Genomic DNA, 14,547 nt, shown 5'->3' on the forward strand with positions numbered 1-14,547 from the left:
GAGTGCAGCTTCAACAACACTAGTTGACACTATCTAGGATAAAGCAGTCAGGTTGATTGGCAACATATCCAACACCTTAAATATTCACTCCCTCCACTATCAATGCACATTGGCAGCAGTACGTACCATTAACAAAATGCATTGCCATAACTCACCAAGACTCCTTCAACAGCACTTTCTAAACTTGTATTTTTAACCACCTTGAAGGATAGGGCAGGAGCTGCATGGGAACACCATCAAGTCATACAAGTTCCTCTCGAAGCTGTACAGTCATTTGGAACGATGTTGCTGTTCCTTTACTGTCATTGGGTCAAAATCCTGAAATGCTGTTTTGCACCTGCTCGAAATGGACTGCAGTTGTTTAAAAATGCAGTTTGCCATCATGATTTCAAGAGCACAAGAATGGACATAGGTTCTGGCCTTGTTAATGGTACATGTGTCCCATGAACAGAAAGATGTATGTAACACCCTTTGCTGTAGCATAATGCATATCATTATGTCAAACCTTGTCACACCTAAAACTATATCTAGTTCTGTCATGGCTAAAATCTTACCTGACTCCAGTATATATTCTTGTCCTTATTGAGCATTATTGTCTGTCCCTGGGGGCTCTATCTGGCACCTACTCGGGCATACCCCAGTTGGTTCTGATTTTGCCCTCTCAGTTTGTAGTGTCACTCTTTTGTATTGATGTTTCTGCTTATTCAAAAATGAGGGTTGTCAAAGAACAGCTTCTCAGTCACTGTAAATAAGCTGCAAATGTATGATGACAGACATTGTGCAATCTCCAGTCTAATTGCAGGTCAATGATATACTGTCCATTTTTCCATTAATTACTGTTTGTCAAACACAGACTGGATGAAAGTGAAGCTCTATGCTTAGTACTTCAGTGTATTGATTATCAGAGTTACACAGACTCTTTGGGTAGTGACAGGAGAGATATGTAGGATAACAAAGAGCAACACAGCAAAAGATAGGATTGGAATAAAAAGAGTGGGAGAAAACTTAAGAATTAGCAAGCAGCCAGAGATAAAAAGAAAAGGATGGTAGAAATTAAAAGAGAAGGATGAAGACAAGATGATAGATGCCAGATGGAAATAAAACAAAGTGAAAAGAAAAAGAAGAAAGATGTGGAAGATGTTTCATCAACCTTACCTCGGTTACCATAGTGATGGAAAATCCCTCTTTATAATTCCTCAGTGGGTATTAAGTGCACCAGATAAACAGGATTGGGCCTGATGAATGTAAATAGAATTGAAACAGGGAGTCACAGTGATATTTCCAAAATAATATGTCTAGACTGTGTTTGTTTGCTCCTGAATGTATGTATTTGTGTGTGTAATATATTTTATGTATATGGGGGAAGGGGATATTTGTGCAGTGTGTGTGTGTGGATATACAGGTCACGGGGAAAGCATATTTGCAGTGTATGTGTGTACGAGTGGGAAGGTGCGTGTATATGTGAATGTGAGTGTGGTTGCATCCGAAGTTATATGAGAGTTGGTGGATTTGAGACTACGTATCTGCATCTGGGTGAATATAGGTATGTGTGTAGGCATGAGAGAGAGAGACATCTGTGCATATGCTTTGAGATATGAATGCTTTCTAACTATTGTATGCAGGGGTGTGTTTCTATGTCAACATGCATGTGTGGGGTGTGAGAGAAAGCATGTGTGTGTGTGATTTTGTGTGCCTTTGAGTATGTATGCATGTATTTTGTTCTGTTTGTCTGTCTGCGTCTATGTGTGTGTTTCTGTCCAAGTGTGTGTCCGTATTTTTGTCAATGTGCATTTGGTGATTTTAACAGACATCACTGATTCCACCTCCAGGGGGAATCTGGTCTGCCACTGACAGTGGGGAAGATATAAAGCAGCGAGTACACATAATCGTTTCTTTCCAGAAACAACATCTCGCAGACACACTGTGGGATATTAGTAAGACTGCACCAACACGAGGATATGCATTTAAAAAAAAAATCCGACACTGGTAAGAGCTGAGCGATTGCTTATTGTGTAGTCTGCTTGCAGTGCTAGTCTAGCTTGCTGTTTGAGCTGAATGCAGTGCATTCTATCAGAGGAGAGGAGAGATGTTTGAATTTGTGAATCCAATTCCAGACAAAATAATAATCAAGGATTGTCTGAAAAAGTCAGCATCTCCAAACGTCAGCATCCAGCTGGCTGGAAGAGTCTGAGTGCAGTGACCATGGATCCGAAAATGTGTTAATGCATGGGGTTTGAATTGCAGCATGTCGGACTCCAGACTGAATCAGTTTATTTGAAAAAAATACGCTCTGAGGGTGAAGTGCAGAAGGGGACGGCTCCACAAATATGTTTTAGCGATCTAGCTTCAGAGAATGAAGAGAGAGGGAGAGAGAGAGAAAGAGGAATGCAGGATGGATGAAACAAAGTAATTGCTTCCCGTTATCCAAAGGGTGTTGAGAATATAAATCATTTTGAAAGGTGAGCAGTAATATGTATCAGTTGTTTTTTTAAAATCTCTTTTGTGTTTGAAAATGTTGTAAAACAGGGAGTTAAACTATGGGGCAAACTTAGAGCCCGAAGGGGAGCATAATGTTGCTTGTATTCTGAGAATGTGTCTTTAACGTGAATCGTCCCTCACTAAACAAAAATTCAACGTTTAAGTATGCTGAGTTCGTTTCTGACTCTTCACTGAGGAACAGTGCGTCCAGCAAAACACCCTGTTTAAAATTTAAGTTCAAAAAGAAAAAAAAAAGTACATGTTTTTGTTTGTGTTGGGGAGTGTGGACATTGAAGCTGAATGGAATAAAAGAGAAAAAAAATTGTTCTAAATTGTGATCAACTTCTTCCAGCTGGGGGGAATGTCATGGAGCCACAAGCAGAGAGACTGGATTTGAAAGGTACAGCTGTAGTAAGCACTGATCCAAGTGACTGTTTACTGTATAAAGAAATGTAAATCGTTTCTATTGTTGTAGGCTTCTGTTGCTGTAATCAGTACTGGATTCACTTCTGCAGTTTCCCCATAAATACAAGATATAGCAGAGTGCCAACTCTGCTTGACATTTCATTGTGCTCTCCATGTTAGGATATTGATGCAAACATGCAGTAAAAAAAATGGTACGGGACTACAAGAATGGAGCCAAGTGTTTGTGGCATGTGCATTTGCAGAAGAGATAGATGTTGTGGCTGTAGGATTTGAAGGTTGGCTCAGTTTGGAGTGTTTCAGGAAGACAAGGGTTCCTTTCCCTTTTGCTGCTGTGCCCGTGTTGTACACATCTGTATCCTGTTGTATTTTGTCATTGCTAGCAGCTCAAATGGGTTCATCTGATTTCCTCGTAGTCATGGTGCAAGCTCTGAATACAGCACCTGTCAAAAACATCCTAGCCCCCCGAGTTCACAAAAAAGTGGCCTCGAATTTCACACAATGAAGGGTCCGACAGTTTGTGTGTACGGACCTTATTTACACCCTGACATTATACAATTTGTCTTCATTTTGTTTCCGGCAACAAAATAAACAACTGACATGATTTACTTTCTAAATGTCTTTGATTTATTTCTTAAAACTGGAAGCATTGACTACACAATAAGCATAACTCGTATCGTTCCCACGCACCGTTGACAATCATCAAAAAGGGACAACAAACCAGATGTTTACTTGAGATGCAAAACCCCTTCACCATAAAAATTCGGGAACTGCTGTTCTGCAGGAGAGATGATTATCCTTTCATTGGCTTGTTCATAACCATCTGGACATTTACAACAAATCTAAAGCTGCTTGGTGTAATAAGGAGTTTTGAAAACACGGTTTAACATAGACCCAACAAAAGAAGCCGACACACATTAATGTCCCGCGGGGTTAATACATCACCAGCTTCAGGAATATTTATTGTGCCAATCTGATGTTGCTAATGCCACATGTCACTGGTGTCACATGGCTCTGATGTCATGGTTTTAAGCTAAATAGTTGGAGGAAAGCATTATGTGAGATATGATGTGGTTTCTCAAAGGGATACATTAAAGTAATATAGCAGGGTGGTGGTTCTGCAAATTATCACCAAAGTGTAGCAAGGAGGTACACCAGTTACAAACTCAAAAATGTACCAGCAGATAAGGCCAAAGATTGAAAAGAGGGTAAAAAGATAAAGTCAGAATTCTGCACACAGCATTGGTAACAAAATGGTTGAATTGGTCACAGAGATATATATTTATATGAACTGATAGTCATTGTACACAGGGTTACAGGGTGACTAAGGCTGGGGCTTGAATATTAAAGGGCATTTGACATTTCAGAAAGTTAGGTACATAGGAAAAGATGGTGGACTAGCTCTGTTAATTAAGAATGTCATTAGTACAGCACTGAGAGATGAACTTAGCTTGAAAGGGCAAGCAATATAATCAGTTCAGAAGGAGATAAGCAATACTAATGGTAAAAGGTCATTTGGGGGGAGTAGTTTTTAGACCTCCTAAAAGCAATTACACATAGAACAGAGTACGCAGGGGAAAGTGCAGGTCTCAGACTACTGTTTTAAACCTGAATAAAAATGATTATAATCGTATGAAGGCAGAGCTAGTTAACATAAATGGGAAGCCTAGGTTAGAATGTTGAACTGAAGCAATTCAGTTGTAGACACTTAAAAAAAAGATTTAACTCAGCAAAGATTTATTCCCAATGAGGAAGAAAGACTCACTGAGGAGTATACACCATCTGTGGCCACATAAAGATGTTCAGGACTTTATTAGATTGAAAGAAACATGATGTAATCTGTAAAATTTGGTAGTGTGTCAGAAGATTACATGTGAAATTAGGTTTTTTTGGAAAGAGAAAGTAGAATATGTGAATGAGTGAGTGAGTTGGACATATAAAAGGTAGATAGAGTTTCCATATAAACTAATTGGAAAGGCATTAACTAAAGCTAGTGCTGATCTTCTGGAGAATGAGTTTGGAATTTGATTGTAGAATTTGTGGTAGAAAATTTAGAAAATTTCTCGAACACAATTGAAAATCATGAGATGGATAACTGGGAGGAATTTAAAACAATTAACAAGGAAAGGATGTTGGGCACACTGTTGTACCTAAAAGGCTAACATATCCCCATAACAACAACGCAGTTGACTTTTAGTGAACCTCGAGGCGATTCAGGATGGGCAATAAATGCTTGCCTGGCCAGTGATGTCCACATCCTGTGAAGGAATAAGATAAAAAGAGACCAGATAGTCAACACCCTAAGGTCTTAAAAATAGTGGCTGCAGAGATAGCAAATGCATTTGTTCTAATTTTCTAAAGTTCTTTCAATTCTAGAATGGTACACTTATATTGGAAAGTAGCCAATGTAACATCTTTATTCAAGAAAAGAGGAAGACAAAAAGGTGGAAAGTTAAAAACTATGGGCGATTTAACCTAATATCTGTCATTTTGAAATTGCTCGAATCCTTTAACAAGAAGATTGTGCCAGGATACTTAGAAAATTGCAATGTGATCAGACAGTGTCAATATGGTTTGGTGAAATTTTTAACTAGTTTATTAAAATAATGGTGGATCCACAAGATTGATAAGGTGAGACAGGTAGATGCGGTAAATGTAGATTTCCAAAAAGCACATTAAAGGCTGGTGCACAGGATACCAGCACTTGGTGTAAGGAGAGATTAGCATGGACAATTATTGGCGGACAAACAGCAAGTTGGGAATAGATAAGGCTGCTTGGCAAGATGGAACAATTTGAGTGTCACAGGGATCAGTAATGTGGCCTCAATTATTTACAACCGATATCAAAGACATGAATGCAGGTAACAAAGATATGGTGCATTAATGGTGTCAACTTAAGTAAGAAAGTAATTTTGTCAAACATTTTTCAGAATGAAGTAGAGGATAAAGAATCCAGACAGATGTTTTGATTGGGCAAAAAATTGGCAGGTGGAGCAAAATGTAGCAAAATATGAGATTGTTCACTTCAGCAGCAAAAATAAAAAAGCAGCTATCTGTGTAAATGGAGAGAGATTACAGAACTCCATGTTATAGAAGGATCTTGGTGTCTTGTTATGTGAATCTCATTGAGATAGAATACATAGATTAGGAAAGTAACAGGCTGTTGATAATATGAAAATGTAATGTAAAATTAGGAAGTTTTTTTATAGTTGTACTAAGCAATGGGGAGATCACATCTCGTGTACTATGTACAAGTTTGGATTACTTTTTTAAAAAAGTATGTTAAATCCAGTGTGGAAGCAGACCATTCAACTCATCAAGTCCACACCAACCCTCTGAAGAGCATCTCACCCAGACCCACCCACTACCCTATCCCTGTAGCCCTGAAATCCCCTGGCTAATCCACCTAGCCTGCACATTTCTGGACTGTGGGAAGAAACCAGAGCACCTGAAGTAAACCCATTCAGACACAGGGGGAAGGTGCAAACTTCACACAGTCACCCGAGGATGGAATTGAACCCGGTTCCCTCGTGCCACGAGGCATCATTAATTACTGAGCCTTAGAATCAGCTCAGAGAACAGTCTATTAACTCATGCCTGGGATGAGGTATTCTTCTATGTAGAAATGTTGAATAGGTTAGGCCTTTACCAAATGAAGTTTTGAAGATTGAGAGGCGATCTCACTGATAAGATCCTGAGAGGAATTGACTGGATAAGAGCTGAGGAAATGTTTCCTTTTTGAGAGGTGACTACAACTAGGAGGACAAAATGAAAGATTGAGACGAAGAAAAATGTCTTCTCTCAAAGGGTTGTTAGACTGCAGAATTCTCATCCCCAGAATGTAGAGGCTTAGTCAGAGAATTTCCTCAAGCAGAGAGAGTTTTAAAAAAATCAAGACTTCTTGAAGGTGAGACAGTAAAGTTAGATTGAGACCAGAGCAAAAGGATCAATAATCTTATTTGAATGCCTCAGCACATTGAAGGGCTGAATTGCCTATGTTTTGTTATGACATAAAGTTGTGATGTCACTGATGACCCATAGATGTGATGTCACATTGCCACAATGTCACTGATAACCCATAGTCATAATGTCATGGATGACCCAAGCTCATGATAATACACATGATATATCAGATTACATTTGGCTGCATTTTCATTTTAAAATCAATGTTATGTTCCACCAACTTCATCTTGTGGCTGTAGTGTCACTGATGACACGGGCTTAATGAAATGTTGATGAGTTGTTAGTGATGGAACATGGTTGGAATATCAGTTTTTGATTAATGTCTTTGATGTCACTCTTTATGCTAAACTGTGAATTTGACTTTACTAACATTAAACATGGAAGCTAATTCAGATGATAACTGATAGAATGGGAATATGATATTATTGACAAGCCATGACATTTCATGGCACTGAATACACGTTATTATAGGGCATCATTGACGGTACATTGATGCAATGTCACAAAGGGTATGCAGATGCAATCTCATTGAGGGGATGCAGCTATTGTCATTAATGATTATTGATTATAATGTTACCAATGATAAATGGCTGAAACCCCATTGATGACCTTACTTCTTGATTTCCCTGATGGCACTTTCCATTAATTCCATTGATGATACTTGTCTGAATATCATCAGTAATTTTGACTGTAATGTCACTGATGTGGCATCATGTAATTTCATTGATGATACATGGTTTTAATTTCTTTGCTGACACATGGATATCATTTAATTGGTGAATATCATGGGTGGTGCATGGATATGAAGTCATTGACGATGCATGAATATAATTTCGTTGATGCATGAATGTAATTTCATTGATAATACATGGATATAATTTCATTGATGATGTATGGATGTAATTTCTCTGATAATGCATGAATGTAATTTCATTGATAACACATGAATGTAATTTCAATGATAAATGCATGTAATTTAATTGATGAAAACAAATTGCTGTAATTCCATTGATGGCACCTTGGTGTGATTTTGGTGGTAGTGCCACTGATGACACATCTTATAATTTAATTGACAGTACGTGGATGTACTTTAACTGAGACAATCATGTTATGATTTCAGACCAAGACCACCACATTATTAACAATATGGCTAAGGACCAGTAGCTTCCTGTTTAACATAGATGAAATGTAAGATCCCAGGTATTTACAGGAGGATAAAGGCACAAGATTCAATACTTTTGGACAAGCAACAATAAATGTTACGAAAGAATTTTAGAAAAGTAAAATCATCTGCATATCTATAGAATTTATCTTATAATATCTTGATTTAAAATTAGGTAAATATGGGTAACAGACAAACCTGGTCAGTGAAGACCAAACAAATTTCTCAACTGTCTCCAGACAGTAATGACACTGCAGGCCATCAAATCTCCTTAAAAGTTTTCAAGGAATCTCCTTTTTTTTTCTCTGTTGAAGACCTAGCTTAGAATTTGCTCAAAAGTGTTACATGAAAATCTTTGACTGTCCTGTCCTACGTGCCTATTGAATGGCATCAAAATTGAGGGGAACCCACAGAGAATTTAATTACAATTACTACGCATCCACATAACATGTTCAGAACATAGAATGAAGAAATGTACAGCACAGTACAGGCTCTTTGACCCATGATATTATGCCAACCTTTTATCCTACTGTAAGATCAAACTAACCTACATACCCTTCATTTTACTAGCAACCATGGTCCCTATCCAAGAGTTGCTTAAATGTCTCCAATGTATCTGACTCCATCTGCTGGCAGTGCATTCCACACACCCACCACTGTCTGTGTAAAAAACCTACCTCTGATATTTCCCCTAAATCTTCCTTCAATCATCTTAAAATTATGTCCCCTTGTGATAGCCAGTTCTGCCCTGGGAAAAGATCTCTGGCTATCCACTCTATTTATGTCTCTCTTCATCTTGTACATCTTTATCAAGTCATCTCTTATCCTTCTTCACTCCAATGAGAAAAGCCCCAACTCCTTCAACTTTTCTTCATAAGACATGCCCTACCAGTCCAGGCAAGCATCCTGGTAAATCTCCTCTGTACCCTCTCTAAAGCATCCACATCTTTCCTATAATGAGGCAACCAGAACTGAACATAATATTCCAAGTATGGTCTATCCAGGGCTTTATAGATCTGCAGCACAACCTTGTGGCTCTTAAACTCAATGCTCCTGCTAATGAATGTCAACACAGCATTCACCTTCTCAACAATCCTATCAACTTGGGTGGTAACTTTGAACTATCTATGGACGTGGACCCTTCACATTGTCAAGAATCCCACCATTAACCCTGTAATCTGCATTCAAATTCAACTTCCAAAGTGAATCACTTCACACTTTTCCAGGTTGAACTCCATCTGCCACTTATCAGCCCAGCTCTGCATCTTGTCAATATCGCACTGCAACCTACACAGCCCTCATACTATCCATAACACCCCCAACCTTCATATTATTGGCAAACTTACTAACCCACCCTTCCACTTTATTATCTAAATCATTTATAAAAATCACAAAGAACAGAGGTCCCAGAACTGATCCCTGCAGGACGCCACTGGTTACTGAGCTCCAGGATGCATACTTTTCATCTACCACCACCTTTTCTCTTCTATGAGCCAGCCAATTCTGTATCTAGATAGACAGGTTTGCCTGAATCCCAAGTCTCCTTACTTTCTGAATGAGTGTACCATGGGGAACCTTATCAAATGCCTTGCATGTACACCACATCCACTGCTCTACCTTCATCAATGTGTTTTGTCACATCCTCAAAGAATTCAATAAGGCTTGTGAGGCATGGCCTGCCCCTCACAGAGCCATGCTGATTATTTCTAATCAAGCTATGGTTTTTCAATTAATCATAAACTGTATCTCTCAGAATCTTCTCCAACATTTTGTCCACCACTAACATAAGACTGACTGATCTGTAACTTCCAGGATTATCTCTATTCCCTTTCTAGAACAAGAAAGTAACATTTGCCTCCCTCCAATCATCTGGTACTGTGAGGATGAAAAGATCATTGCCAAAGGCACAGCAATCTCTTCCCTCACTTCCCGTCGTTACCTTGCATATATCCTGTCTGGCCCAGGGATTTATCTATCCTCATGTATTTCAAAAATTCCAGCACATCCTTCTTCTTGGCATCAGCCTGTTTCACACTGCCCTCACAAATGACAATGTCCCTCTCACTGGTGAATACTGAAGCAAAGTATTCATTAAAGATCTCCCCTACCTCCACCGACTCCAGACACAGGTTCCCTCCAATATCCCTGATCGGCTGTACCCTCACTCTGGCCATCCTCTTGTCCCTCACATCCGTGTAGAATGCCTTAAGATTTTCCTTAATCCTGCCCGCTCAGGCTTTTTTATGCCCCTTCTAGCTCTCCTAAGTCCCTTCTTCAGTTCCTTCCTGGCTACCTTGTAACCCTCTAGAGCCCTGTCTGATTTTTGCTATCTCAACCTTAAGTAAGCTTCCTTCTTCCTCCTGACTAGATATTCCACACACCTCTTGTCATCCAAGGTTCCTTCATCCTACTATCCCTTCCTTGCCTCAGTGGGATAAACCTATTCAGCATCTGCAGCAAGTGCTCCCGAAACAACCTCCAAATTTCTGTTGTGCATTACCCTGAGAATATCAGTTCCCAATTTATGCTCCACAGTTCCTGCCTAACAGCATTGTAATCCACCCACCCCAATTAAAATACTTTCCCATACCATCTGCTCCTCTCCCTCTCCATAACTATAATAAAGGTCAGGGAGTTCTGATCATAACCACTGAAATGCTCTTTCACCAAGAGATATGACACCTGACCTGATTTGTTGCTATGCACCTAATCCGAATAGCCTCCTGTCTAGTCGATCTATCTACATATTGAGTCAGGAATCCTTCCTGGACACACCTGACAAAATCTGCTCCATCCAGACTCTTTACACTAAGGGATTTCCAATTAATATTAGAGAAGTTGAAGTCATCCATGAGAACAACCTTGTTACTTCTGCACATTTCCAAATCTGCCTCCCAATCTGCTCTTCCATGTCTCTGTTGCTGTTGGGCATCCATAGAAAAACTATTCCACTATGGACTGCTCATGGTCTGGCACTTCACCCTCCTTTCCTGGGACTCTGCTCCCTTGGATTCTTGAAACTGCATTGTAATCATGACTCTAGCTTTTTCACAGTCAGCCAGTTTCACCGAGCTGGAACTACCCCAGGTTTCTCTGAATTCTAATGCTCATCAGCTGCACAAAGCTTGTGGGCTTCCTTCACTCTGAATCTCAGCTGCTCTGAACTATAAATGACATACACCTTCTATCAAAAGCAAACAGCATTCACATTTTGTTATGAGCCCTAACCTCAATACTGTCTCTATGTCAAAGGGCTTCTCCTGAATTCTACATGCTGAAACAGGATTGAACTCTCATCTTTTTCCATCAGTAGCTCACTGACCAGCAGTTTCCTTTGACTACTGACTTCCTCTCCAATGACTAAACCTTTAAACTATTCTAAATGACTTACTGAATATCTCAGAACAAACCATGCATTTGTTCTGTGGTGGGATTGAATGCAGCAACCATTGGAACAGTTGAACATAGCAACCACTAGAACACTCATTCCTTGAATGTTGCAATATCCACAGATTTCTGGCATATTTCAATAGATAGAGTTAAAAATCACACAACACCAGGATATAGTCCAACAGGTTTAATTGGAAGCACACTAGCTTTCGGAGCGATGCTCCCTCAACAGGACAATCACCTGATGAAGGAGCGTCGCTCCGAAAGCTAGTGTGCTTCCAATTAAACCTGTTGGACTATAACCTGGTGTTGTGTGATTTTTAACTTTGCACACCCAGTCCAACACCGGCATCTCCAAATAATCAATAGATAGAGTGAGTCAAAAAGGATAATATAGCTGGTGACACATTATGGCATGTCATTGGTAATACATGATTATAATTTCACTAATGGCTGTAATTTTATTGATGATGCATGATTGTAGTATCAATTTCACTGGCAACACGAGGGTGCAGTTTAGTTGATTACACATGGTTGTGATAATACTAATGACACATGGTTTTAAACCCATTGGTGAGATATGTGTGCAATTGCATTGATGGCATTTCATTGAAAGCTTCTGCATGTAAGTATGCTCTTCATTTTCACATGGCAGTAACATTATGATGCACGGAGTCTGTATTTCTCATGCTAGATGAACAGCCCTTCTATTGGTCAGAGTGATGCTTGTAGTCATCACTGCCACCATGTAGAATGTCTAGGCTCCATGAATGAACATTAACAACTTTTATTGAACATAACCATACATAGAGGATGGAAAGAGAGAGAGGGAAGCCCCCCAGAATGCAGTGCTAGTTCTGTCTGATTTGAAATCACTATGACATAAGTAATTATAGATAAGCTCAGTTGTTTGTTTTTTTCGATAAATAGTTAACCCTTTTCTTCACAAAGGGATCCATCCTTAATGATAAAATGTTTGTTATCAATTTTGATGAGCATCTTTATTATGGTTCAGAACTGATCTAACATTCATAATTTTGATCAGCTGTTTTGTTTACTCGGTGGGTGTGAGTTTTGGTGATAAATTCAGCTGTGTAAATCCTTGAGAAGGTGATGATGAGCCACCGTATGGAGCTGTTGTAGTCTCTGTGGTATAGATTCACCCACAGGAATGTTATGGAGAAAGTTCCAGGGTTTTTGACCTTGTGAAAGTGAAGGAATGGTAATATATTCCCAAGTTAGGTTGATGACTGGCTTGAGGGGAAATTCCTTCAATGAGCTTCTGATCATCTTAGCTACAACTCGTTCTGAAGAAATGTCACTGGATCCAAAATGTTAACTCTGCTTTCTTTCCATAGATGCTGTCAGGCCTGCTGAGTTTTTCCAGTAATGTCTCTCCAAACCAATGTATCACCAACTACACCATAAGGTCTTGATGGTTGCACCTTATAAAATGTCTTCTGGAAATCTAAGAATACTACATCTACCAGTTCCCCTTTCTCTATTGCACATGTTACTTCAAAGAACTCTGAAAAACTTTTAAATAGGAATTTTCTTTCACAAAAGCATATTGACTCTTCATGATTACTTTGAACTTGTCCAAGTTCCCAAGTATAACACCTTTAATAATAGCTTCTAATATTTTCCTTATACCAAATGTTCAGTCAACTGACCTTGAGCTTCATGCTTTGTGCTTTTCTCCTTTCTGAATAGAGTTACATTTGTTTTCTTCATAATCTAATAGAAATTTCCCCACAACAAGGGAATTTTCAAAAATTAGAGCCAATGCATCAACTATCTAACAAGCTATTTCTTTAAATATTCTAGAATGAAGTTCATCAGGAGACATGAACTTGTCAGCCCACAGTTCCAACTATTTGCTCAGTACCTAGAGATTTCAATTTTTCTGTATTCCTCTATTCCTTCCATTTCCTGATTCGCACCTATTTCTGGGATGTTAGTTGCATCTTCCATAGTGAACCTGTTCAATTCATCTGCCATCTCTTTGTTTTCCATTACTAATTCCCCAGTCACACCTTCTGTAGGAACAATGTTTACTTAGTTAACTTTTCTTTGAAATATGTATTGATACTTCTAACTAACTTTATCGCATACTCTGTTTTGCTTTCATATTAATCTTTTACTTTTTATTTACATTCTGTCAAATCTGTCAAAGAACTGCGGACTGTCTTTAGCTTCTTTAGTTAACCACAGATGTTAGTTCCTCCCTTGGAATTGTTATTTCTATTTGGATATATCTATTCTGTATATTGTCTAATACCCCTTTAAATGCCACCTACTGCATCTCTATTGATTTATCCTTTAATTTAGTTTGTCAGCTGACTTTAGTGAACTCTGCTTTCATGCCTTCATAAGTCTCAATCAAAACGTGTGGTGCTGGAAAAGCACAACTGGTCAGACAGCATCTGAGAAGCAGGAGAGTCAATGTTTCGGGCATAAGCTCTTCATCGGGAATGTGAGGGCCCCCTCATTCTTGATGAAAAGCTTATGCCTGAAATGCCGACTCTCCTGTTCCTCAGATGCTGCCTGACCGGCTGTGCTTTTCCAGCACCACACTCTTCGACTCTGATCTCCGGCATCTGCAGCATCGGCAGTCTTCACTTTCTCCCTCATAAGTCTGCCTATTTTACTTTAAGTGCTATTCTTGGACCCACTCTTGCCTTCCTCAAACTTAATAAAAAGTGAATAATATTATATTTGCTGTTATTGAGGGGTGCTTTCATATGAGGTCTTTAATTATTCATATCTCTTTACATAAATTCAGATTGAGTCTAGCCTTCCCTCTGGCTGGCTACAGAATGTGTTGTTCTGACAAACAATCTCACAAACATTTTATGAACTCCTCATTTACTTTTGTTCATCTGATTGTTCCAATCTAAATGTAGGTTAAAATCACTCTTGAAAATCACTGTCCCTTTCTCACAAGATCCCATTATTTCTTCCTTTATTTTCCATCCAAACATGTGACTACTCTTAGGAGATCTTCCACTAGAGATTTTTTGCCTTTATGATTTCTCATGTCTTTCAAATCCACTTTTATATCCTGTTTCAGAACTTCAGTCATCTGCTCTATTCTGCCAATACTATCATAAATTAACAGTTCAAACCCA

The 14,547-nt window shown here is 38.9% G+C and overlaps 1 protein-coding gene across 4 annotated transcripts in view; it reads left to right on the forward strand.

The window, feature by feature from the left end:
• Positions 1 to 1,751: 1,751 nt before the first annotated feature.
• The window catches only part of LOC122557046 (gamma-aminobutyric acid receptor subunit alpha-3-like), a 253,902-nt gene continuing 241,106 nt past the window's right edge, over positions 1,752 to 14,547 (forward strand). For 2 of the 4 annotated variants that reach the window (XM_043704283.1, XM_043704287.1), the window contains exon 1: positions 1,993 to 2,459. The gene's annotated coding sequence lies outside the window, so the exon portion shown is untranslated. The other 2 variants (XM_043704284.1, XM_043704285.1) reach the window with 2 other exon arrangements.

This window comes from Chiloscyllium plagiosum, chromosome 15, assembly GCF_004010195.1.
Source record: "Chiloscyllium plagiosum isolate BGI_BamShark_2017 chromosome 15, ASM401019v2, whole genome shotgun sequence".
NCBI classification, from domain to species: Eukaryota; Metazoa; Chordata; class Chondrichthyes; order Orectolobiformes; family Hemiscylliidae; genus Chiloscyllium; species Chiloscyllium plagiosum.